Source organism: Puma concolor, chromosome A1, assembly GCF_028749965.1.
Source record: "Puma concolor isolate L17-30 chromosome A1, mPumCon1.1.hap2, whole genome shotgun sequence".
Taxonomy (NCBI): Eukaryota; Metazoa; Chordata; class Mammalia; order Carnivora; family Felidae; genus Puma; species Puma concolor.
Genome location: NC_141667.1, coordinates 187,041,662 through 187,066,451, shown reverse-complemented (window position 1 = coordinate 187,066,451; position 24,790 = coordinate 187,041,662).

The following is a 24,790-nucleotide window of genomic DNA, read 5'->3' as shown; positions in this document are numbered from 1 at the left end:
CATCTTCAGTTTGTTTGATCAGTGCTTTATACTTTTCAAAGTACAGGTCTTTCATCTCCTTGATTAAGTTTATTTCTAGGTATTTTATTATTCTGGGGGCAATTGTATATTTTTTTCTTAATTTCTCCTTCTGATGCTTCATTATAAGCGTATAGAAATGCAATTGATTTCTATATATTGATTTTGTATACCATGAGCTTACTAAATTCATTTATCAATTCTAGTAGCTCTTTTTGGTGGACTCTTTCAGGTTTTCTAGACAGAGTATAACATCATCTGCAAAGAGTGGAAGTTTTACTTCTTCCTTACCAATTTGGATGCCTTTTATTTATTTTGCTGGTTAGGACTTCCAATACTATGTTCAATAAAAGTGGTGAGAGTAGAAATCCTTGTCTGGTTCCTGACCTTAGGGGAAAAGCTCTCAGTTTTTCACCACTGAGTATGATGTTAGCTGTAGATTTTTCATATACAGCCTTTATTTTGTTGAGATATGCTCCATCTAAACCTACTTTGTTGAGGGTTTTTATCGTGAATGGATGTTGTACTTTGTCAAATGCTATCCTGCATCTATTGAAATGATTATGTAGTTTTTAACCTTTCTCTTTTTGATATGTATCACATTGATTGGTTTACAAATATTGAATCACCCTTGCATCCTATGAATACATCCCATTTGATCCTAGTAAATTATTTTAACGTATTGTTGGATTTGGTCTGCTAATATTTCGTTGAGGATTTTTACATCTGTGTTCACCAGAGATATTGGCCTGTAGTTCTCTCCTTTCTGGGGTTTCTTTATCTGGTTTTGGTATCATGATAATGCTAACATCATAGAATGAATTTGAAAGTGTTCCTCTTCTTCTAGGAATTGTTTGAGAAGAATAAGTATTAACTTTTCTTTAAATGTTTGGTCAAGCTTACCTGTGAAGACTTCTAATCCTGGACTTTTGTTTGTTGGGAGATGTTTTGTTTTGTTTTGTTATTATTGGGAGTTTTTGATTACTGATTCAATTTCATTGCTGGTATGTTCAAATTATTTATTTCTTCCTGTTTCAGTTTTGTTAGGTTATATATTTCTAGGAATTTATCCATTTCTTATAAATTGTCTAAGTTATTGGCATCAAATATTCATAATATTCTCTTACAATCCTTTATATTTCTGTGGTGTAGGTTGTTATTTCTCCTCTTTCATTTCTGAATTGGTTTGTCTTCTCTCTCTTATTTTTTTGATGAGCTGGCTAAAGGTTTACCAATCTTGTTGATCTTTTTAAGGAATCAGCTCCCTGCTTCATTGATCTGTTTTATTGTTGTTGTTGTTTTTAAATGTTTATTTTTGAGAGAGAGAAAAAGAGAGCACCATCAGGGGAGGGGCAGAGAGAGAGGAAGACACAGAACCTGAAGCAGACTCCAGGCTCCAAGCTGTCAGCACAAAGCCCGACGCAGGGCTCAAACCCATGAACTGGAGATCATGACCTGAGCCAAAGTCAGATGCTCAACAGACTGAGTCACCCACGCACTCCTGTTTTATTGCATTTTAAGTTTCTATATCATTAATTTCTGCTCTAATTTTATTATTTCCTTCATTCTACTAGTTTGGGGTTTTGTATGCTCTTCTTTTTCTTTTTTTTTTTTTTTCAACGTTTATTTATTTTTGGGACAGAGAGAGACAGAGCATGAACAGGAGAGGGGCAGAGAGAGAGAGGGAGACACAGAATCGGAAACAGGCTCCAGGCTCTGAGCCATCAGCCCAGAGCCCGATGCGGGGCTTGAACCCACGGACCGCGAGATCGTGACCTGGCTGAAGTCGGACGCTTAACCGACTGCGCCACCCAGGCGCCCCTGCTCTTCTTTTTCTAACTCATTAGGTGTAAAGTTAGGTTGTTTGATATTTTTCTTGCTTCTTGATGTAAGCCTGTATTGCAATAAGCTTCACTACAAAAACAGTTTTCACTGCATCCTCCAAACTGTGGACTGTTGTGGGGCACCTGGGTGGCTCAGTCGGTGGAGTCAGTCAGTTGAGCGTCTGACTTTGGCTCAGGTCATGATTTCATGGTCTGTGAGTTCAAAGCCCCACATGAGGCTCTGTGCTGACAGCTCAGAGCCTGGAGCCTGCTTCAGATTCTGTGTTTCCCTCTCTCTCTCTTCCCCTCCCCCACTCATGCTCTGTCTCACTCTCTGTCAAAAATGAACAAACATTAAAAAATTAAAAAAAAATTGTGGACTGTTGTTTTCATTTTCATTTTTCTCCATGTATTTTTTGATTTTTTTTGACTGACCCATTCATTGTTTAATAGCATGTTATTTAACCTCCATGTATTTGTGTTCTTTCCAGGTTTTTGCCTTCTGCTTATTACAGTTTCATAGCATTTTGGTCAAAAAAGATACATGGTATAACTTCAATCTTTTTTAATTTTTAAGACTTCTTTTGTGGTCTAATATGTGATTTATTCTGGAAAATGTCCCATGTGCACTTGAAAAGAATGTGTATTTTGCTGTTTTTAAATTAAATGTTCTGAATATATCTGTTAGATGCATCTGGTCCAATGTGTCATCCAAAGCCACTGTTTCCTGTTCATTTTCTGTTTCAATGATCTGTCCATTGATGTAAGTAGGTATTAAAGACCCTTACTATTATTGTATCACTATAGATTACCTCCTTTATGTTTATTAACTGATTTATATATTTGGGTGCTTTCATGTTGTGTGCATAAATATTTGTGATTGTTATATCTTTTTCTTGGATTGTTCCCATTAAGATTATATGGTGTTCTTTGTTTTAAAGTCTATTTTGTCCAATGTAAGTATTGCTACCCTAGCTTTCTTTCACTTCCATTTTGCATGATAAATGCTTTTCCATCCCTTCACTTTCACCTGCATGTGTCTTTAGGTCCAAAGTGAGTCTCTAGCAGGCAGCATTCAGATGGTTCTTTTTTTATGCATTCTGTCCCCCCTTTTGATTTTAGTGTTAGTTTATTCACATTCAAAGTAATTATTGATACGTATGTATTTATTGCCATTTTGTTATTTGTTTTATAGCTGTCTTTGTAGTTCTTCTCTGTTCCTTTCTTCCCTTGCTCTCTTCTCACATGATTAATTGGCTTTCTTGAGTAAGATACTTATTACTCTTTATTTTTTTCATATCTATTACTGTTTTTGATTATCATTTTATTTGTAAATAACTTCTGCATATACTGGAGAGTCTATACTTGATGGTCACCTAGTTTAATTTCATTCTTTACTCTTCTCCCCCTACATTTTAGGTATATGGTGTCATACTTTAAATCTTTTTTTATTTTGTGAGTCTCTTGAGTGATTTTTACAGATATACTTATTTTTACTGCTTCCTACTTTTCCTACTCTTACTTATGGGTTTTCCTTTCCACTCAAAGAGTCCCCTTTAATATCTCTTGTAGGGCTAGTTATCATGAATTCCTTTAACTTTTGTTTGGGAAACTCTCCTTCTATTCTGAGGGATAGCCTTTCTGGACAGAGTACTCTTGGTTGCAGATTCCTTTTTTGTTCTTTCAGCACTTTGACGGTATCATACCACTCCCTTCTGGCCCACAAAGTTTCTTCTGGAAAATCACCTGACAGACTTATGGGATTTCCCTTGTTTGTAACTTTTCTTTTCTCTCGTTGTTTCAAAAATTCTCTCTTTTATCACTATTTTTTTGACATTTTAGTTATTATTGTCTTGGTGTGAAAATCCTTGGATTGGGTTTTGGGGTTTTTGTGTGTGTGTGTGTGTGTGTGTGTGTGTGTGTGTGTGTGTGTGTGTTTGAGGAATCACTGTTCCTCTTAGATTTCCTTCTCCAGTTTAGGGAATTTTTCAGCTACTACTCTTTCAAATAAATTTTATGTCCTTTTTTCTCTTTCTTCTCCCCCTGGAATCCCTACAACGCAAATGTTATTATATTTGATGGTGTTGTTAAGTTCCCTAAGTCTATTCACATTTTGCATATTTCATTTTCCTTTCACCTGTTTAGCTTGATTACTCTCCAATACTCTGTACTTCAGTTTGCCAATTTGTCCTTATGCATCTTCTAATCTGTTATTTATTACATCTAGCATATTTTTATTTTACTTTTCAGTGTTTTTTTTTTTTAATTTCATGTATTGAGTTCTTCATCTCTGATTGGTTCTTTTTTATCTTATTGTCAAGGGTCTCACTGATGTCCTCCACTCTCAAGTCCAGTGAGTATCTTCTTGATAATTATTTTAAATAGTCTATTAGGCATATTACTTGTCTCCATTTCACTCAGGTCTCTTACTGTAATTTCATTCATCCTGTTCATTAATTTGGGACATATTCCTCTGTCTCTTCATTTTGTCTAATCTCTGTGTCTGTTTCTGTGTGTTAGGAAAGTCAACTACATCTCCTGTTTCTGAAAGTAGTGGTCTTATGAAGAAGAGGACCTGTAGTGGCCTGCAGTGCAGTGTCCCATGTTCATCAGAACCAGGTACTTCAGGGATGTCTCTGGTGTATGTTGCCTGCACCCTGCTGTTGTGGCTGAGCCACTTTTTCCTTCATTCTAGTCATCTGCAGTGGCTCTCTTTGCCTGTTGTGGGCAAGATTTGGTCCCTGTGATGTTATTGGGCCAGTCTGGGGCCACACTAGCCTTGAGTTGAGTCAGACCAGGAGTTTGCCAGATGCAGTAAGACTAAACTGTTGGGTGCTTTCCCTGTGTTGTCCCCTGAGAAGCTTTTATTGGTGAGCAGAGCCTGTATCCCAACCACCTATCTGCCCGGAGCCCGCTGCTGGGGCTACTGTCTGACTAGTGTGTGTGGTCACCTTTCCCTTTCCTTGAAGCAGGAGTCACTGGAGTAGTAGTGGTCCCTATCATGGCTGCCTGCACAGTGCCAGGCTTATGGCACTGCTTTAGATGGGCTCTAGGCAAGAGGATATTAGAAAGGGCAAATCCACAACATGCATAGGTGCAGGACTCACAGTGTTATCAAGGTTTGCATGCCAGTCCTTTGCAAAAAGGAACCTGTCACTGCAGAGACTGAGGGAGTCAGCTTATTGGGGGCAGATAACCAAAGTGCATGGTGGTGGAAGGCACAGTCTTAGCAGGGTTTGAGGTGTCTACTGGGTGAAGGGAGCTGCAGTGCACAGACTAAGGCAGGCCTGGTTGGAAGGGGAAGATTCACCTATGTGACAGGTGATGGAGGAAGATAATCACAGTGTTAGCAAATTAGGTAGAGTGTGCAAGTTGGAGTGTGCAAGTTAGCACTGTGCTGGCTCCCACAGGTGGTGTGCACTTATGCCAGGGGTAGAGAAAGGAAATGGTTCCTCTCAGCTTCTTTGTTCCTAGAGAGTCTCCAAATGATCTCTGTCCCTGCAAGACAGCCTCTCAGATTAGTGAACAAATTTCCACTCTATATGTCCCAGGCATTTTTCACACTGCTGTGTTTATGCTCTATGTCCATGAGCTGCTTTTCGTGCTGTCTCTTTAAAAGCAGGGACTCAGCTGCCTCTCACCCTCCTGGCTCTCCTAGAGCTGAGCCCACTAATTCCAGGTTTTAAGTCCTGCTGTTCATAGGAACTCATGAAATTTACCCCTCTGTTTTTCAAAGCCAAATGCTATGGGCATTTGTCTTCCCCGTGCAGTCTCTATGGTGTGATAGTCCGTTTCTCTGCCCTCTCAGAGCTTGCAAGTCCATTTAACTCCCTACTGCTTCTCTGTCTGTCCCACCCTCTTTGATGTGGCTGCTTCTCTACATTTAGTTGTGAAGTATGTTCTGCCAGTCTTTAGGCCATTTTCTGGGTTATTTACACTGATGGGGTGTTACTTAGCTGTATCTGTAAAATGAGGTGAGCTTAAGGTCCTTGTACTCCATCATCTTCCCAGATCTGTTGTTTTAAATCATTTTTAACTAAAACTAGGCTCCAGGCCCCCAAAGCTATAGCTGACCTGAGAGCACATTCATTGTGTTCTCCCATTGGATCTCTCTCATTGGCTGTTTTCCCATCTCTTACCCTTCCTCACTCTTACATCGGTATTTCCTGTACCTCTCAAATAAAATACTTTAACTGGCATTCTTGTTTTAAGGTTTATTTCTAGAGGATCTATTTCTTCTTGATTTCTTTTGCTAAATGCTATTAGAATATTTGCCTTTGATTTTACAAGGATAAATGGACATGGTAAATTCACTTAACACATCAGAAATACAGCCTGAGGGGTTTGGATAGAAAAAATGGATGACTGGATATACTATGCAATTTGTCTTGGAGCTCTATGTGGGGTGTGTATGTATGAAGTCACTTGTTGCCAGTCAGCTTAGCCGATGTCCTCATTAACCAGGTTGGTCCATCCAGATGTAATACTAGTGCAGTTGAACTCTTCCTGATGTTACTTCTCATCAAGCTACAGACAAGATCTTGCAGCCTTTCTCTCATTGTTCTAAATTGGTAATGATGACAGCAGTGAAAGGGCATGCTCCCAACATATCTCAAATCTCACATCACCTGCCTTTGTTGCCTCTGCATTAGGTGATGATAATGAAGCTTATTTGAGATCCTTTGTAAACATATGTCTTTCTTCTAAAAGAATGTTATGATTAAGGCCAGAGAGCCTTCCTGTAATCTTCTCCTGTGTGTGTTTTGCATAGTATAAATTCTTCACAATTTCTGAAATGTGAGCATTGACCTTACTTAGTTTTGTATAACTACATGTAAGGCTTTAAATTTCTTTCACTTATTCTTATTTGGTAAGAACTTCACTGGGAATCTTCAATGGGGGTAAGGAAAGTTATATAATTTGAAAAGCAAAAATGAGAGAGTCCAGAAAAAATAAAAGAAGAAATAAATACATAAAGTGAAAATTCGGAAAATCCTATTACATATGAAAAACACGTTGATTGAACCGAATTAATTGTATATCAACATAAAGGGCTGAGGGTAAATCACAGAAATCATTGAATGGAATAGCTAGTAATTTGGGCTTTGCCTATTGGAGATGAGGAGCTTTAGAAATTTTGGAGGAGAACACTCACATGAAAAGAGCAGTGCTTCCACATAACTCGCTAGCAGATAAGGCTATTTGGAAATTTGAATTCATATAGGGAATAAATACTGAGATTTTAAAAATAGCCTACTGAAAGAAAAAAAAAAAAAAAAAAAAACTGTTTCCTCTGGGGCACCTGGGTGGCTGGGTCGGTTGAGCATCCAACTTCGGCTTTAGGTTAGGATCTCGCAGTTTGGGAGTTCGAGCCCCAAGTCAGACTCTGTGCTAACAGCTCAGAGCCTGGAACCTGTTTCAAATTCTGTGTCTCCCTCTCTGCCCCTTCCCCACGCATGCTCTGTCTCTATCTGTCTCTCAAAATGAATAAATGTTAAAATTTTTTTATAAAAAAAAAAAACCGTTTCCCTTAATCAAATTCATGACAATAGAAGTGAACATCAAGGAAATTTAAAAAAAAAAACAAACAAACAAAACCCACACTTAAGAGATAAAATTTAGGTGAATGGAATGTCCTCTTTAACAGATTATAAACCAGAATGATTGGGGTACGGTGGAAATTGGCAGCAAGCTTCCTTTGGTGGCATGTCAGAGACAGAGATACAGGAATTTCTATGGCCCTATGAGAAATAAAACAGGAAGAAATAAATTGGCCAACTGATGGCTGGAAAGGTATCTGGAACTCATTGAGATAAATGCAAACAACTTTGCAAACATATTCAGCCATCATTTCAAATCTGAGCCAGCACTTGTGGTGTTTAAGAACACCTAATCCTCTAGTTGCAGCTTACTAGCTGGTCACATAAAAATTATTTAACTTTTATGAGCCTCACTTTCCTTATCTTTTAATAGGAGTGACAGAACCTATAGTGTAGGTTTATCATGAAGATTAAAATACAAAAATGCACTTAAAGCACTTGGAAAAGTACATTACAGCCAGCAAGATCTCAATTCATGATGATAATACTGATTAAGTTGACATTGACGATGAACACAATGAAGATGATGGTGATACTGATAATGATGATAAGATTATTTTTTATTTCCTCTTTAGTTAGATAAAATGTTCTATGCAAAATAGGTAAAAAGCCAAATAGTGCTATTTGAGTCAGAGATAGTACTTTTACTGACCCTTCATGATAATTTCCTTATGAAATTATCTAAGCACATAATAGAATGAAAAAGCCTTTCAATATCAATTTGACAGCTACATTTCTTATTCTCAAATGATGAAGGAGTTTTTCCAACTAATACAACACATAACATATACAATCACATAATCATGCTCCAGTAGAGCAAGGTTACAAGCACTACATATGCCACAAACTTGTTTAGTAGTGTTGATTATAATTCTTGTAGATATATATATATATACACACACTCAATTATGATTAATTTTTTAAAACTGCTTTATTGCATTTAGAATAGCCTTAAATGTATTTAAAATATATTTTTTAAATAACTTCTCTGTATTGGTAATAGCTATTCTTGCATCTTACCTTGAATGAGATCATTGACTTTGCTGTCACATTAGAATTTACATCAAAGATTTTCATAGTAGCAATGGTTTTCAGTTCTTTTTAATTAGCAAGTTTATAACGATGTAATGGTCCATTATTCTCCACTGATTTGTTTGAAATTCATTCTGACTTTAAAAAGCAGAACTTTTTAAAGTTTATGAACATTATAGATAGGAACTCCAAGCAGAATATTAATGAGAACTGATAATTAACAAACCAAATAGTTCTCCTTTAAGCTTAAAAATATATTTGGTTAGTGTTATTGTCTTCAAAGTACATACCAGAATAATGTACTTCATTCATCTCAACTTCAGAACAGAGTTTTATTCCAGAAAATCATTTTCCTTATCAGATACTCTTTCCAAAAATTTCTATCCATTGCTTTCTGGAATCAAAATAATAGCTATTGTGCATATTCATGGAAAGGGCATTCTTATTTTAATGCAGTTGTCAATATTTTGCTTTATTGTGCTTTGGTGTGTTGTGCTTTGTGGATATTGAAGGTTTGTGACAATCCCACATTGAACAAGTCTGTTGGTGCCATTTTTCCAACAGTATCTATTCACATCATCTCTGTGTGTCACATTTTGGTAATTCTTGCAATACTTCAAGATTTCCTTATTATTATAGTTGTTATGGTGATCCTTGATCAATGATCTTTGATGTTACTCTTATAATTATTTGGGGGTTCCATAAACCATGCCCATGTAAAAGGGCAAACCCAATTGATAAAATCCTATGTGTTCTGACTGCTCCACCAGCCTGCTGTTTTTCCATCTCTCTCCCTGTTACTCCATCTTTCCGAAAACAACAATATTTAAATTAGGCCACTGAACACATGAATGATAAGAAAATGAAACAGTCTTGTTGATATGGAGAAAGTTCAGTCGCCTTGGATAGAAGATCAAACTAGACACATTTCCTTAAGCAAAAGCCTAATCCAGAGCAAGACCCTAACTGTTTAGTTCCATGAAGGCTGAGAGAGGTGACAAAGCTGCAGGAAAAAAAGTTAGAAGCTAGTAGAAGTTACATGAGGTTTAAGAAAAGAAGCCGTCTCCAGAATATAAAAGTGCAGGATAAAGGAGCAAGTGCTGACATAGAAGCTGCAGCAAGGTCTCCAGAAGATCTAGCTCAGATAATAAATGAAGGTGGCCACACGAAACAACAGATTTTTCCATGTAGAAGAAAGAGCCTGCTCTTGGAGGAAGATGTCATCTAGGACTTTCCTAGCTAAAAAGAAGTCAATGCCTGGCTTCAAAACTTCAGAGGACAGGTTACCTCTCTTGGTAGGGGTTAATATAGCTGGTGACTTGAAGTTGAAGCCAGTGCTCATTAACCATTCTGAAAATTCTAGGGCTCTCAAGAATTATGCTAAATGTATTCTGCCTGTGCTCTATAAATGGAACAATGAAGCCTGGATGACAGCACCTATGTTTACAACATGGTTTACTAAATATTGTAAGCCCACTGTTGTGACTTGCTGCTCGAGGGGAGAAAAAAAAAAAACTGCTTTCAAAATATTGCTGCTCATTGACAATTCACCTGGTCACACAAGAGTCCTAATGAAAACACATAATGAGATTAATTTTGTTTTCATGCCTGCGAACACAAAACCCATTCTGCAGTCCATGGACCAAGCAGTAACTTTGACTTTCAAGTCTAATTATTGAAGAAATATATCTCGTAAGGCTAGAGCTGCCATAGATAGTGACTCCTCAGATAAATCTGCACAAAGTAAATTGAAAACTTTCTGGAAAGTATTTATCATTCTGGATGTCATTATGAGCATTTGTAATTTAATTTGGGAAGAGGTCGAATATCAACATTTACAGAAGTTTGAAAGTTGAGTCAAACCCTCACGGATGGCTTTGAGTGCTTCAAGACTTCTGTGGAGGAAGAAACTACAGATGTACTAGAAATAGTAAGAGAACTAGAATTAGAAGTGGAGCCTGAAGATGTGACTAAATTGCTGCAATCTCATGATAAAATTTAAGAGGTGAAGAGTTGTTTCTTATGGATGAGCAAAGAAAGTGGTTTCTTGAGATGGAATCTATTTCTGGGGAAGATGCTGTGAGATTGTTGAAATGAAAACAAAGAATTTAGAATGTTACATAACCTTAGTTGACAGAATGGCAGCAGGGCTTGAGAAGATTCACTCCGATTCTGAAAGAAATTTTACTGTGAATGAAATGCTATTAAACAGCATTGCATGCTACAGAGAAATTATTTGTGAAAGAAGAGTCGACTGATGAAACTTCATTTTTGTCTTGTATTCAAAAACTGCCACAGCCACTCAAAGTTCAGCAACCACCACCCTGATCAGTCATCAGCCATTAACATGAGGACAAGACCCTCTACCAGCAAAAATATCAGAACTTGCTGAAAGCTCAGATGATGCTTAGCATTTTCTAGCAACAAAGTATTCTAAATTAAGGTATGTACATTGTTTTTGAGACAGAATGCTACTGCACACTTTATAGACTACAGTACAATGCAAACATAACTTTATATACACTGGGAAACCACAAAATTCATTGACTCGCTTTATTGTGGTGCTCTGGAACTGAACCCACAATTTCTCCAAGGAACACCTGTATAACTGTAAATATCCTGTGATATTTGTGAATATTTTCCAAAATGAGGTCAAGTGATCTTCTTTTCTAATGCATTTTCTTTAATGAATATTTCACTTTACAGCAACATCTCATTTTATTCCCAATAACATAAATTTATTACATGTACTGTATTCTTTAATGGTAATGACTAAATCTAAGTTATATAATAAGATTACCATCACCATATGTCTAGGAAGATTGGCAACGTAATGTATTGAGTAACTGCTATTACCATGCACCTCATTTCTCTAAATGCATCATATAATTTATTTAGTGTATTACTTGAATTGGTTTGGATGTAGCATAATGCTTTTCATTTATTTTCTGTTGCTTCTGCTCTTTTGAGCCATATACTATTTTAAATGAGTAACTTGAAGTTATTTCATTGAATAATCTTCCATACAAAGAATATGTAGCAAACCACGGTTATGGCCTCAAAGTCATATTGAACGCAGCAATTGAAACTTTAACCTAAAGAAAATCATCTTCTAGTAATTGTATCTAATTTTAAAGTACCATTTCAACAGCTTTTATCTATAAATTTCTGTACAACTACTTCTCATTAAAATACCCAAAGGATGAAATTTTGAATAAAGGCAACAAACTAATTGAGCTATACTTCAGGTTAATCTTTTTTTTTCTGAGAAATTCTTAATAAGACTTACATTTATACCTATTCATACTGTCCACAATAATAACTGCTATCATTGTTAAGGATGTGTAAACAGAAAAGTATTACGCCTGGCTTCTAGTTTATATTCTATAAATTAGAAAGCGTTCTCTAAATATAAAACTGTCTCCAAATTAACTTTCTGCTTACAAAACTATTCTAGGGATGTCAAACTCCATTACTAATGTTAGGAATGCTGCTCTAAATTAGCCTGAAAAGAACAAGTGGAAAATAAACATATAAAATTACAGATCCAGAGAATTACAAGAAAAATACACCATTTAAAAATTCATAAAAGTTTTTAAAATCTCAATAATTTTGTACCAATTTGTTGTTAATATAAAACATGTTACTACCAACAAAGAAAAGGATTTTTTTTCCAAAAGGAAAGAAATATAATCAAAATGATGTATTTGTCTACTCTAATATGACCATCAAAGTACTGTTATTCAAATTAGTGTTAAATTAATTTAAAATAATTATTGATAACCTACTACGTGTAAACCCAATATCGTTTTAAAGTGGAAAAATATAATAAAACATTTTGACATGGAGTACCTAACATATAATTCAGGAAAATAAACACATTGAAAATATTTATCGCACAGGAATGTCAAACAAGCCAAATAAATATTCAACTCTACTGTATAAGTGAACCTAGAATTTATCAATCAGAGACTTAGTAAAATTTTGAAAAAAAATAATACGGGCAAAAGCAGCAGGCAGAGGACGGGGAAGTTGGGGAATAGCTTAGAAATATTTCAATGTGCAAAAATAATAGGTTCTGAGAGTAACAAGACTGAAGCAGGTTAAAAATAGCAAAAAATCATATTTCTTATTCCACTTGACAACTTTTCAGAATTGCCTCCACTTGATTCAAATCTATCCTCATTTCTGGTAGATGTGTGAAAGGCATTTTATTCCTATCAATGATTAAAAATAGATGAGCTAAACAAAACAAAACAAGAATATGAACCAAACACGCTGTTGTAGGATCACACATATAGATAGATATATGTTGTGTACCTATCAAAGATTCGTGCATATTAGAATAGTAGAAGCATAATTCCTACTATTGAGGAAGGTTTTCTTTCTTAATTAACTTGCTTCATTCAAATGGAGTTTTATGTTTATTAAATGTAGATAAAGTTTCCTTAAATGTTCCCCTCATTTTTACTATGGTAAACTTATTCAAAATTAATGATAGAATAAATTATTCACGATCATACCGTTTCTATAAATGAACCTGACAAATGCCAAAAAAGATGTATCAAAAAAAGCATCTAAGCAAAGAATGTTATCAAATCGCATGATTCCAGAAGCTATGTTTTCCAGATCTGCCTTTAATAAAAGTGACAAGTAAAGCTACTGTCCATCCTGCTTCAGAAAATAAATCCCTCAGAATAATTTTTTAGGACAGTTTTGGTTGTTGGTATCAAGTTAAAATTGAGCCTATATTTTAGCAGTAGTAGATTATTTTATCCATAAGGGAATAACAATTTCAAGCCCATATATCATGCCTTAAAAAACACTGACTTGTGTTTCTCTTTAGATTACTATGATGTGAAACAGTTCAATGAGCTCTTTATTTCCCATAGGATCCTGTTCTCAACAGACACAAACTGTTCTTTTATAGGGCTTTGTTCAGGGGAAGGGAAAAACTCATTCAGCAGATAGTTTTAACTTTTAAAAAATTAAGCACTAAAACTCAAGGTGACTATGCACAGAAAACTGTCCCATGATTCATATCTTCCTAGACTGAAAATATTATTTTGCATTTATATTAGCATGCTTATTGCTTGCACCAAAATACTGAAATCTAATGGAATGTAAACTAGTACTAATTTTTCCTAGCGAGGAGAGTCAAGTTTATGTACAGAAAAATGGCACATCTCCAGATAAATGCAAAGGTAATTTCCTGCTCTTCTGTATCATCCCTGCTTTTTCATTTTGGCACTAGATGATTTAACTGCTGGATTTAATATGGAACATTCCCTATTATTTTCAGAAAAATAACTGTCACACAAGGTAAACCATTAAGGTGACCTAACCTGTATAAAAAGTTACAACAGACCTTCTCAAATCATATGAGCTTATGAGTTTATGTCCCTCCCTTTAGCTCTCCAAATAAAGATAGAAACTGAGAGGTATTTTTAGGGCTTCTTTGTTGTCATGAGTTAACAGCAATAACAACAACAAAGAACTGTACAAGAAGTATAAATATAATGCCAGTGAAGTAGGAAATGTGTGACTTCTATCACCATAATAGTAGTAAATGCTCTGTCATGCCTGGCTTAAGTATTTAAATTAATTCAATCTTTTTTCTTTAATTTTTAAATTAAGTTTATTTATTTTCTTGACAGAGATAGTGAGTGAGGGAAGGGCAGAGAGAAAGAGGGAGACAGAGAATCCCAAGCAGGCTCCATGCTGTCAGTGCAGAGTCTGATCCAGGGCTCGAACTCACAAACTGTGAGATCAAGACCTAAGCTGAAACCAAGAGCTGGATGCTTAACCAACTCAGTCACCCAGGCACCCCACTATTTTAATCTTAATTACCCTATGAAAAAGTACTGTAGTTGTCTATTTATTCAAGACTACTCATATTATGATTGGTGCTAGTAATTAAATCATTAATTTTTAAAATGGATCAGTAGGGGTGCCTGTGTGGCTCAGTCAGTTAGGCATCCAGCTTCAGCTCAGGTCATGATCTCACGGTTCATGAGTTCGAGCCCCACGTCAGGCTCTGTGCTGACAGCTCAGAGCCTGGAGCCTACTTCAGATTCTGTGTCTCTCTCTCTGCCCATCTCCCACTCATGCTCTGTATCTCTCTCTCTTAAAAATAAATAAACATTTAAAAGATGGATCAATAAAAGTATTAGAAAAGCAATATACTGGGGCGCCTGGGTGGCGCAGCCGGTTGAGCGTCCGACTTCAGCCAGGTCACGATCTCGCGATCCGTGAGTTCGAGCCCCGCGTCGGGCTCTGGGCTGATGGCTCAGAGCCTGGAGCCTGTTTCCGATTCTGTGTCTCCCTCTCTCTCTGCCCCTCCCCCGTTCATGCTCTGTCTCTCTCTGTCCCAAAAATAAATAAACGTTGAAAAAAAAATTTTAAAAAAGAAAAGCAATATACTTATATCTTAATATTTTGAACTTTGTGAGAAGTTACTATTATTTTCCTCAATATATATATGAGCTCACCAGAGGATACCTAATACTGGCTAGATGGAAATTGTTTTTAACAGTTTATATGGGTATCTTTTCCCCAAAAAATAAGAACCATTTTGTGGCATTAGTAAGAAATGTTTGGTCCTTGTCTCCTGTTGATATAGTGTTCCTAAAACTCTTGTAGTTTTCTGGGTCATAGAGATGATGGGGGCATCCATTGTTCTGAGGTTGTGGCTCTTGGGTGGAGAACCTCAGAATGGGGGCTGGTCATCAGAAAGACCAACCCAGATTGAAATCCTAGAAATTTCAGCCCCACCCTATTCCCAACCCCTAAGGAGGGGAGAGGAGTTGGAGAATGAGTTAACTGATCATGCCCATGTGGTGAAACTCCATAAAACAGGATTCTAAGAGCTGGGTTGATGAATGCATCAACATGCCAGATGCCTGGCAAACCCCAACTCTATGGAGACAGAAGCTCCAGTGTGCAGGACCTATGCACCTATTCATCTGACTGTTCATTTGTATCCTTTATAATATACTTTATAATAAACAGCAAACATAATTAAAATGTGTGACTGAGTTCTATGAGCCCTTCTAACAAATTACTGAGCTTGAGGAGGGGATTATGGAAACCCCCAATTCATAGAAGTTCAGTTAGAAGTACAAAAGGCCCAGGAATTATGACTGAAGGGGGTGGGTGATGTAGAACTGTGCCCTTTACTGTGGATTTTGAGTTGACTCCATATTAGAATCAGAACTTAATTGAATTGTTGAACACTCAGTTGGTGTCCAGAGAATCAAAGAACTAGTTGGTAATGTTAGAAAATACCATAGACCCTACAAAAAGAGAGACTAAATAGTGAATGGAGAACAAGACTATGCTAGACTTAGTGGTGTTCTGGTGACGATAGTGGGGCAGGTATTGTTGGAACTGTTAATAGATGAAAAAGTTATTACAAAGAGGATCTTTTGTCAGAAATGGGGGGGGAGGGGTACTTTGAACCATAGTTAGATTATCTCACTGGCATAATCTAGTTGTGGCAAGCCTCCAGGCAGGGAAATGCAATACTATCAGAACAGTGTTGAGGAACCAGAATTGAGGTGGCCTTAACTCCCTAAAACTAAACTCCTAACAACCGATGTCCAGGAGAGGGGGAGAATTTGTCCTCAGCTCCAAATAGGAGACTCCTCAGAGGTACCTGTGCTTTGGTAGTGGCCCGCCACCAAAAATGCTTGTTGGATGTCAAGACGTGTCCCAGGTTTGCTGTGACAATTCAGAAGCAACCCAGTGGTGCTAGATAGTAAACAGGTTTTTGGGAATTATTCAATAAAGTCCACTGATTCCCAGAAGTTTGTTTTGCTTTATTTATGGGATATGTTTGCTTCAGTTGTGAGACACAGTGATTGCACATTTATGAATCAGGATAGATAAGTTTTGTCAAAATAACAACACTAATCACCACAAACAAAAAGAAAATAATCTCAGTGGCTATAAACAAAAGAAGCAAAAGTTTGTTTCTTGCACATGGTATCTATCTTTATAGGCTATTTGGCCACCCTGTTCCAGCTTGTCATCCTCACTCTGAGACATGGGGAGAAGGAAAAGATCACTCTGGCAGTTTTTCTTATCAGCAATTAAATGCACCAACCCCAAAGTGAAACATGTTACTTTCACTCACAGCCAATTGGCCAGAATTAGTCAAATGCACCAATCATCAGAAAGAAACAAGACATGAAATTTGCCATGTGTCTAGGAGGGAAGATAAGTGAATGTCAAATAACACAAATGACATTGAGATGACATTTCCTACCTTCTGCCTTTTCCTTTTCTAATCATTCCATTGAGCAATCATATCCCCCTCCCAAATATAAGTATAAACCCCTCATGACCTTGTTAAAATACAATGATTTCTCAGTATCTGCTAGATAAAACATGAGACTAAATGTCCTTCAAATACTGGTCCTATAGCTCCCATCTAAAATCTGGTTCATTCATAAAACATTATCCTTATAGCTGTACTAGATTAGTTATAATTCTTGCAATACTCAATACAACTTTATATACAATTCTCACCTAGAATTCTGTCTTTCATCATCTGCTTGTCAACGGCCTATATTCCTGTAAGATCCAGGTTAGGCAACCTCATTTGAGACATTTCTTGAATTACTGAGTCTGCAATATTCCACATAATTCCATCAAGGCACTAAACACCTTGTACTGTAATAATTGTCCATAAACCTATCTTCCTTACCAGACTATATTGTATATGACATTTGTTATATTTTTGTATCTAACACACAATTACCTGATACAGAAAACACTCCATAGATGCTTACTGTATTAGTGATGGAATGATCAATTAATATAGCATTTAAATCTTTTGACACCCACCTCTTTCTTTATAAGCTACTTAAAAGTAAGCACTATGCTTTACTTCTTTTTATGTTTAGCATCTGAAATAAGTTTATAAAATTAGATTCTCAAAAGTTGTTTTCAAATGGGTGAATAAATAAAATTACTGAAGAAGAAATTCTTTCTTAGTTACTAAAATTATTTTTAAGTTAGTACAAAAATAATTATTCAAATGTAACCAATATACTGTGTGGAGATTTCTTAAGCCATCTCTGGCCAGAGACATTATTGAAAAAGAAACAGCAGGGGTACCAGGCTATCTCAGTCAGTACAGCATCCAACTCTTGATCTCTGGGTTGTGACTTCGAGCCCCATGTTGGGTGTAGAAATCACTTAGATAAATTTTTTAAAAACTTAAAAAAAATAAAAATAAGAAATAAAAAGATAAAGCAGATCGACTAACAGGAATCCTCTTAAAAAATTAAATCCTGATGTGAGAATAATCTTAACAATTGACCTCCTGCAAAGCACTGTCAGTAACTTGATCAGTCTTTCCTAAATATGCTCCATTTTCTGTTGATCATCTTAAAAAAAATGATGACTGGCAAAGGAATAATCCATTAAAGTACTGAATGCCAGAGGCAAGTCTCGATCATGTTACGGTTTGGGTTATGTGGGAAAGGTTGGAAATCTCTATATATAGAAAAAATGGATTCCTGATGAGGAGATATGGAGCCAAGGAATACATATATTCTTCTTAGTTGTTTGTTTCCCAGAACTTTGCAGATCATCACATAATTTCAACTGGCTCATAAACACTGCTCAGACATCACTTATTTATCTATTCAGTCCAGATCATGAGAGTGCATAAATGGATAAAGAAATAGGTCTCATAATAAAATATTTAGGCCCCTTAAGACTTCAAATCTCAGATAATACTCTCAGAATTTAATATGATTTAAACATATTACAAATAAATCTGTGGCATATTTTGGTCACTGCAGTGCATTTTAGGATTCTAATAAATGGGCAAATCTCCAAAGATTAAGAAAAACATGCATGAAAATGGAAAGATGAATGATGACAGAATTCTGCATTATATCTAAATTTCACAAGTCACTGTAATTCTTGACATTTCATGGTTTCCAACATTTGTATCAAATAATGTTTTAGACTTTCGTGCTCTCTATTTAAAATCCCATTTCTTTACAGTGTATTTTCTATTGTTGTTGCCACTGAAAAATGACACAGACTTCTTGCTTTTTTGTTTAAGGAAATAACAACTGTTTGAGACTGAAGACATTTGTTCCAAATTTCAGCTAGTAAGATCTAAAGCCTTCAAAAACTGTGTTTGTAATGGAAATTCCTATGAAACTTTTACATGACACAAGGACGTTGAAGGTTTAAAATAATATTTTATAAAAGTCTCTTTTTCCTTCATTGATAACCAGACTTTAGAAGCAAAAACTGTTTGAAAACTAAGGATTTATTTTTCTTTGAGTCTGCAGACAATCAAGATTCATCGACAGAGATTCTGGTTCAAACACTAAACCCACTTCAAATGTAAGTTATGACAAAGAATCCTCCATCTAATACACAGGGCTTTAAAGTAGCTCTGGCGATCGTAAAGGGGTATGGTCTAATGATATCTTTCATAAAGATTTCATATATTCCCAGAATATTCCTATTTCTAAGATACCTTACCTAACCTAATTTTAGGTTAAATGCTGTCCTGTACTAATATGAAGCTTTAATAACAAGTGACAACCCAAGCAGGTACTGAATTACAAATTGAAATAGAATAAATCCAGTATAAAGTACATACTTAATGAGGTGCCATAACCGAATGAAACATCAATAAAATGCACGTATAATTGATTAATCATAAAAAGTTTACTGAAATAAATTTCAAACTAAAATCATAGTAATAATATAAATTTACTCATAAGCAAAATAAAATCTTCTGAGTCAAAGACAGATTAACAGGACACCTGGGTGGCTGGCTCAGTCAGTTAAGCGTCTGACTTTAGCTCAGGTCACGATCTCTCGGTTTGTGAGGTCGAGCCCCATGTCGGGGTCTGTGCTGACAACTCAGAGCTTTGAGCCTGCTTCGGATTCAGTGTCTCCCTCTCCCTCTGCCTCTCCCCCACTTGTGCGCTCTCTGTTTCTCTCTCTCTCTCTCAAAAATAAATTAAAAATGTAAAAAAATGTTTTAAAAAGAGACTTAGATTAACTGTGGCAAAATCAATGCACTTTGTGATTTAATGTGTATATATATTGCTTCAGATGTTGAGAAATGATAGAAAGAAAAGAAAAAAATGTAATAAATAAGGGATTCTGCAAGAAAATATAAACTGGAGTGCAGAGCCAAAATATAAATGAGAGGATCTTTAACTTTAGATATAAAAATGATTATATATATATATATATATATATATATATATATACATATGTAATATATATACTTCATATGTATTTATATGTCATATACATTACATAATATATAGAAATTATACATATATAATAGAAATTATATGATGTATAAATGCTACAGTCACGAAGTTTTATAACAGTAAACTAGTTTCTTTTTACCATATCTAGTAGTTAAGTGAGAAAATTAGCGAGATTATGAAACCAGATGCAAAGCAATTTAAGTTCAAAAGCAGGGAATACTATTACATGTTTTGTTGATGTTATGTTATCACTAATAATATAAAGTTCTAACTATTGAAATCCAGTGAGGTAAATTATATAGTAAACCAGTTCTTCTTAGAGCACATAGTGAAAAAAAGTACCTCTGAAAATGAGACATTGCCAATACGCTCCCATAGAGTTGCACACAGATACTCATTCATTCATGTGTGCATTCATTAACCCACACGTTTATTTTTAACTAAACGATTCTTTGTTCAGAAAACACAAATTAAAGTATTTCTTAGTGCAAGAATTATTCCTTGGTAAAATTTTAAATGATTTTAATAATGGTCTAAACTTTTTAGGTCAGGGAAAGGAAAATTTAATACACTACAGCAGTTGACAAACCAAACTGGTATGCTTAGTTTTCTAAACAAAAAAAAAAAAAATGTCTCCCCTGTACTCTAGATACCTTAGTCAGGAATGCAAATGAAATCTTAGGAATGCAAATGGATACACACAGGTGTCACTGGAGGTTAAATCTTTCCAAAGCTACATTTACTTCCATGGCATCATAGACTATAATTTTATTTTAACAGTTCCAGACAACTGAATTAGGCATGGGGAAAAATTTAATAAAATTACATCTGATAATAACAATGGAATGGATTTCTTTTCACAACATGCTTTTTACTAAATAGCAAAAAACTCACAAAGATTATAATGAAATTAATTTTACTAGATGTAATCAATAACTTCTCTTTTACATTCATTTTCTCTATGCATACTAAAATTCTAAAATTCCCTACATTTTAAAATATTCATGGGTCATCTGGGTGTCTCAGTTAGTGAAGCGTCTGACTCTTGATTTGGGCTCAGTCATGAACCCAGGACCCTGGGTTTGAACTCTGCGTTGGGCTCCTTGCTGAGCTTAAGATTTTTCTCTCTCTCCCTTGCCTCTCTCTTTTTCTTTCTTTAAAATAACAACAAAACAAATAAAATAAAATATCCATTAAAATATGATTAAATGCATTGATGTGTCATCCAAATTTTATGCACATTTCTTAAATTTTTTCTTTATCATTATGTGTGCATGTATTCTCCTAGTGCCTGTTAAAATAGCTTGTTAAGAGTTGGTTCTCCATAACTTAGTTGAAGACAGTATTTTACCTTTAATTCCTCAAACATTATTCACAAAATTACCGCATCTTATTATTTAATATTGGCAAATATGGGAGATAGTTTTTTCTGAAGAAGCTCTTGTGTGATAAGGTTTTGCAACAACCTCTTCTAAATAATGCACAAGTACAAGTAAATAATTCAGAAATAAATCACAGATAAAAGTAAATAATAGATAATTTGGGTATGTACTGGAGCACCTGGGTAGCCCCGTTGGTTGAGTGTCTGATTCTTGATTTCAGCTCAGGTCACGATCCCAGGGTCATGGGATTGAGCCCTGAGTCGGGCTCCACACTGAGCATGGAGCCTGCTTGGGATTCTCTCTCTCTCTCTCTCTCTCTCTCTCTCAAAAATAAATAAACTTAAAAAAATAATTTGGGTGTTTGAAATATTGTCACAATTTTAACTATAATCACAAAAATTTAGATTTCAAAGGGGCAAAAGAAACTAGGACATGATAGATATGTTAATTATTTGGTTATGGTTTGGTACTTATATACATATACTGAAGTATATTAAATTTTGCATTTTATGCAGTTTGTCAAATGTACTTTAATAAAGTTATAAAAGTTATATATATTCATTATATATATATATAATGAAGTTATAAAAGTCAATGACCTTAAGTCAATACACTTAAAATGTGTGACTATTACTTCATTTAAATTATGACCCAATAAATTTAAAAAGGTTGAGAAAAATCAGAGCTCTAGGCTTTTGTTCTTATTTATTTTTAGCCATCATCTTTTCAGGCTTACATCATAGTAATAATATATATTCAAATATATGTCTTCAAATTTGAAGAGTGATACTTACATGCAGATATTATGTGTAATTATGGATTCATATTTAATTATAGAATATGCAAGATCTCTATGGTTACAGAAAAAGTTGTAATAATGTCAGTGACACCATGGTCTTTGTGGCATGTCATGACTAAAGCCAACCTAAAGATTACTGTTGTCATTACTCGTTGTAAACACCTATATTTTCACTCTTTCTAAATAAAATTTTATACCTTAAGCAGCAATTTAATTTTTTTAAAGACTTTCCTTTAAAATGAAATGTTTAAGGGCACCTAGGTGGCTCAGTCGGTTGAGTGTCCGGCTTCGGCTCAGGTCATGATCTCATGGTTTGTGAGTTGGAGCCCCACATCGGGCTGTGTGCTGATGGCTTGGAGCCTGGAGCCTGTTTTGGATTCTGTGTCTCCCTCTCTCTCTGCTCCTCCCCACTCGTGCTCTGTCTCTCTCTCTGTCTCTCTCAAAAATAAACATTAAAAAAATTTTTTAAAAATTAAATGTTTACACGCAATGTATTCCTTAATTTGGTAACAACAACTACTTTCTTATTTTTTTCTTTAAAAGTTTTTTTCTTCTTTAAATATATACATATGAGTATATATTATATATATACATATATATGTATATATATTCTCCTTTAAAATACACACACATATCATATATATATATATATAATATATATATATCATATAGCATTTACTACAGAACACACACACACATATATACAGAGAGTAAATTCTTTTAATCTGGAAGTACTGTCCTAAATGTAGGTAAAAAAGTGTTTATTTTCCTTTCCACTTTTATATTTTCTAATTTTGGAAACAATACTTTGTATAAGGTCCATGGAATTTCAATACTCAAAATTAAATACATGTATACATTTTATATTCAACAAATGTATTGTTGAACATGTGCACAATGCAGTGGTGAATTCCTAATGTTAGCTTTAACTAGTAGCTTTCACACTAATATATTAGCTCTTAGAAAAGAAAACAATAGTAACATGAGGAAAAAAATGGAGATTATTCATTTTGCATTAAATGCTTAGGCATATGGTGATAGCCTATGGACCCTATGTCTTTAGCAATGGAATGTCTTCAATTTCTAAGGGTTGAAATATTAGGGAGATGACCTGAATCATGCTAAGAATTGTTGGCCTCATTATGATAGTGAAATTATCCATTGGTCTTTATTGCATACAGTAAGGTGTGGCATGACTATTCAATAAATTTGTTTAGAAAACATAATGAACACTGCAGGAGCACTGCTTTCCCAAGGAAACTGATGGTCATGGAGGAACTGCATTTAATCTTATGCACAATTTAGCACAGCAGCCAACCACTAAGTACCCTGGGGTAGGGCCTTCATGTTTCACAATTTATTTAGAGTCTGAGAAATTAGCCATGGTAGTCAATTGCCTTAAAATATATAGGCATGCATTTCTACATATTGCTCTTTTTGTCATGGATAATAAAAGCCATCTTTAACTATAAGGAATTGTGCTTTTATGTAATCTCTGTCTCATTCAGAGAAAATATATATAAAGTCAAAGTAAGTAGTTAAAATTACGAGTGTTTTATCATCTAAATTCTGTTATACCCTAGAAAAGGAATGTTGTTAAAGTTGATGATGTGTTCATTTTAACATATTTTAGTCATCCAGATTTTCATTCACTGTTATGTTGATTTTCATAATCCTAAAACTGGCATCAAATAAATTAAGTAAAATTCATATGTGAAAACTGTATTCATTTGCTTTTGAGAAAACATCTGAAGGGCAGATTCCTTTAAACTCTCTTTATCTAATGATGTGTTTAATTAGTTGGGGGTGAAATTCAGACAGGAAACATAAGATCAAAGGCTTTTCCATAAAAATAGTAGATGTAATTTTACTATTAAATTGCCTTCAGAAATAATATGCTGGATAACAAAATTGGAAAATGGAGGACAAACAAAAAACCTCTCTGAAGGAAATTTTACAATCACATTTCAAAAAGAAATATAATGTTGTGAAGAAAATTTTAACATAACTAAATCATCATCATCATCATCATCATCATCATCATCACCACAATTTCATGTTCCTGTTGTCTCTTACATCTGTTTTCATCTTGAAAATCAATGTAAAAAATACATCACTGAAATAAATGCCTCATTTCTTAGACTTTGCAGTATAAAACCTTAAGTTTTATAAAGGTATGCTAGAAAGTCAGTGTTTCTTCACTATGACCCTCCAAACCTTTCTCAGAAGTATATTATTGACATTAAACTTCTCTGAATCTCTCAAATTTGAAAGTGTAATAGTCATGCTTGAATAATCCCTTACTAAGCACTTCAGCTGAACATTAAACTTATCTTCTATTCTACAGAATCTCCCCCCAGGTGATCTCATCCACTCATATGGCCTAAAAACATGTATATACTGATGGCTCCAAGATGTAGAATACCAGCCCCAACTGACTTTATTCCATAATTCTAGGCTAAAATAACCGACTGACAACATAATGTACCCACCAAGATACCTTGTTTAAATATTAGATATGTGCAATGTTAAAGATTTACAAAAGCATGTAAAATAAAAATAGCTAGAAAGTTAAAAATAAGTATTTTAAAACTTTAAAACATATCTTCTATAAACATTAAAATATATCAAATAATTAAAAAATCAAGTTGCAATACAAAACATACTCAGTGATCCCATTATTGCAAATAGGGTAACACACACTCCCATATAGAAATATGAAATACCATTTAAAGGCCTCCCAGATGCATAACAAATGGATAAGGATGCTAACCTATGGGATGGAGAATGACATTAGGGATTCTGGCATCTCAGCTTTTAAGAAAATTTTTCAAAATTTATAAAGTACATATGCAATTAAATTATTTTTAGA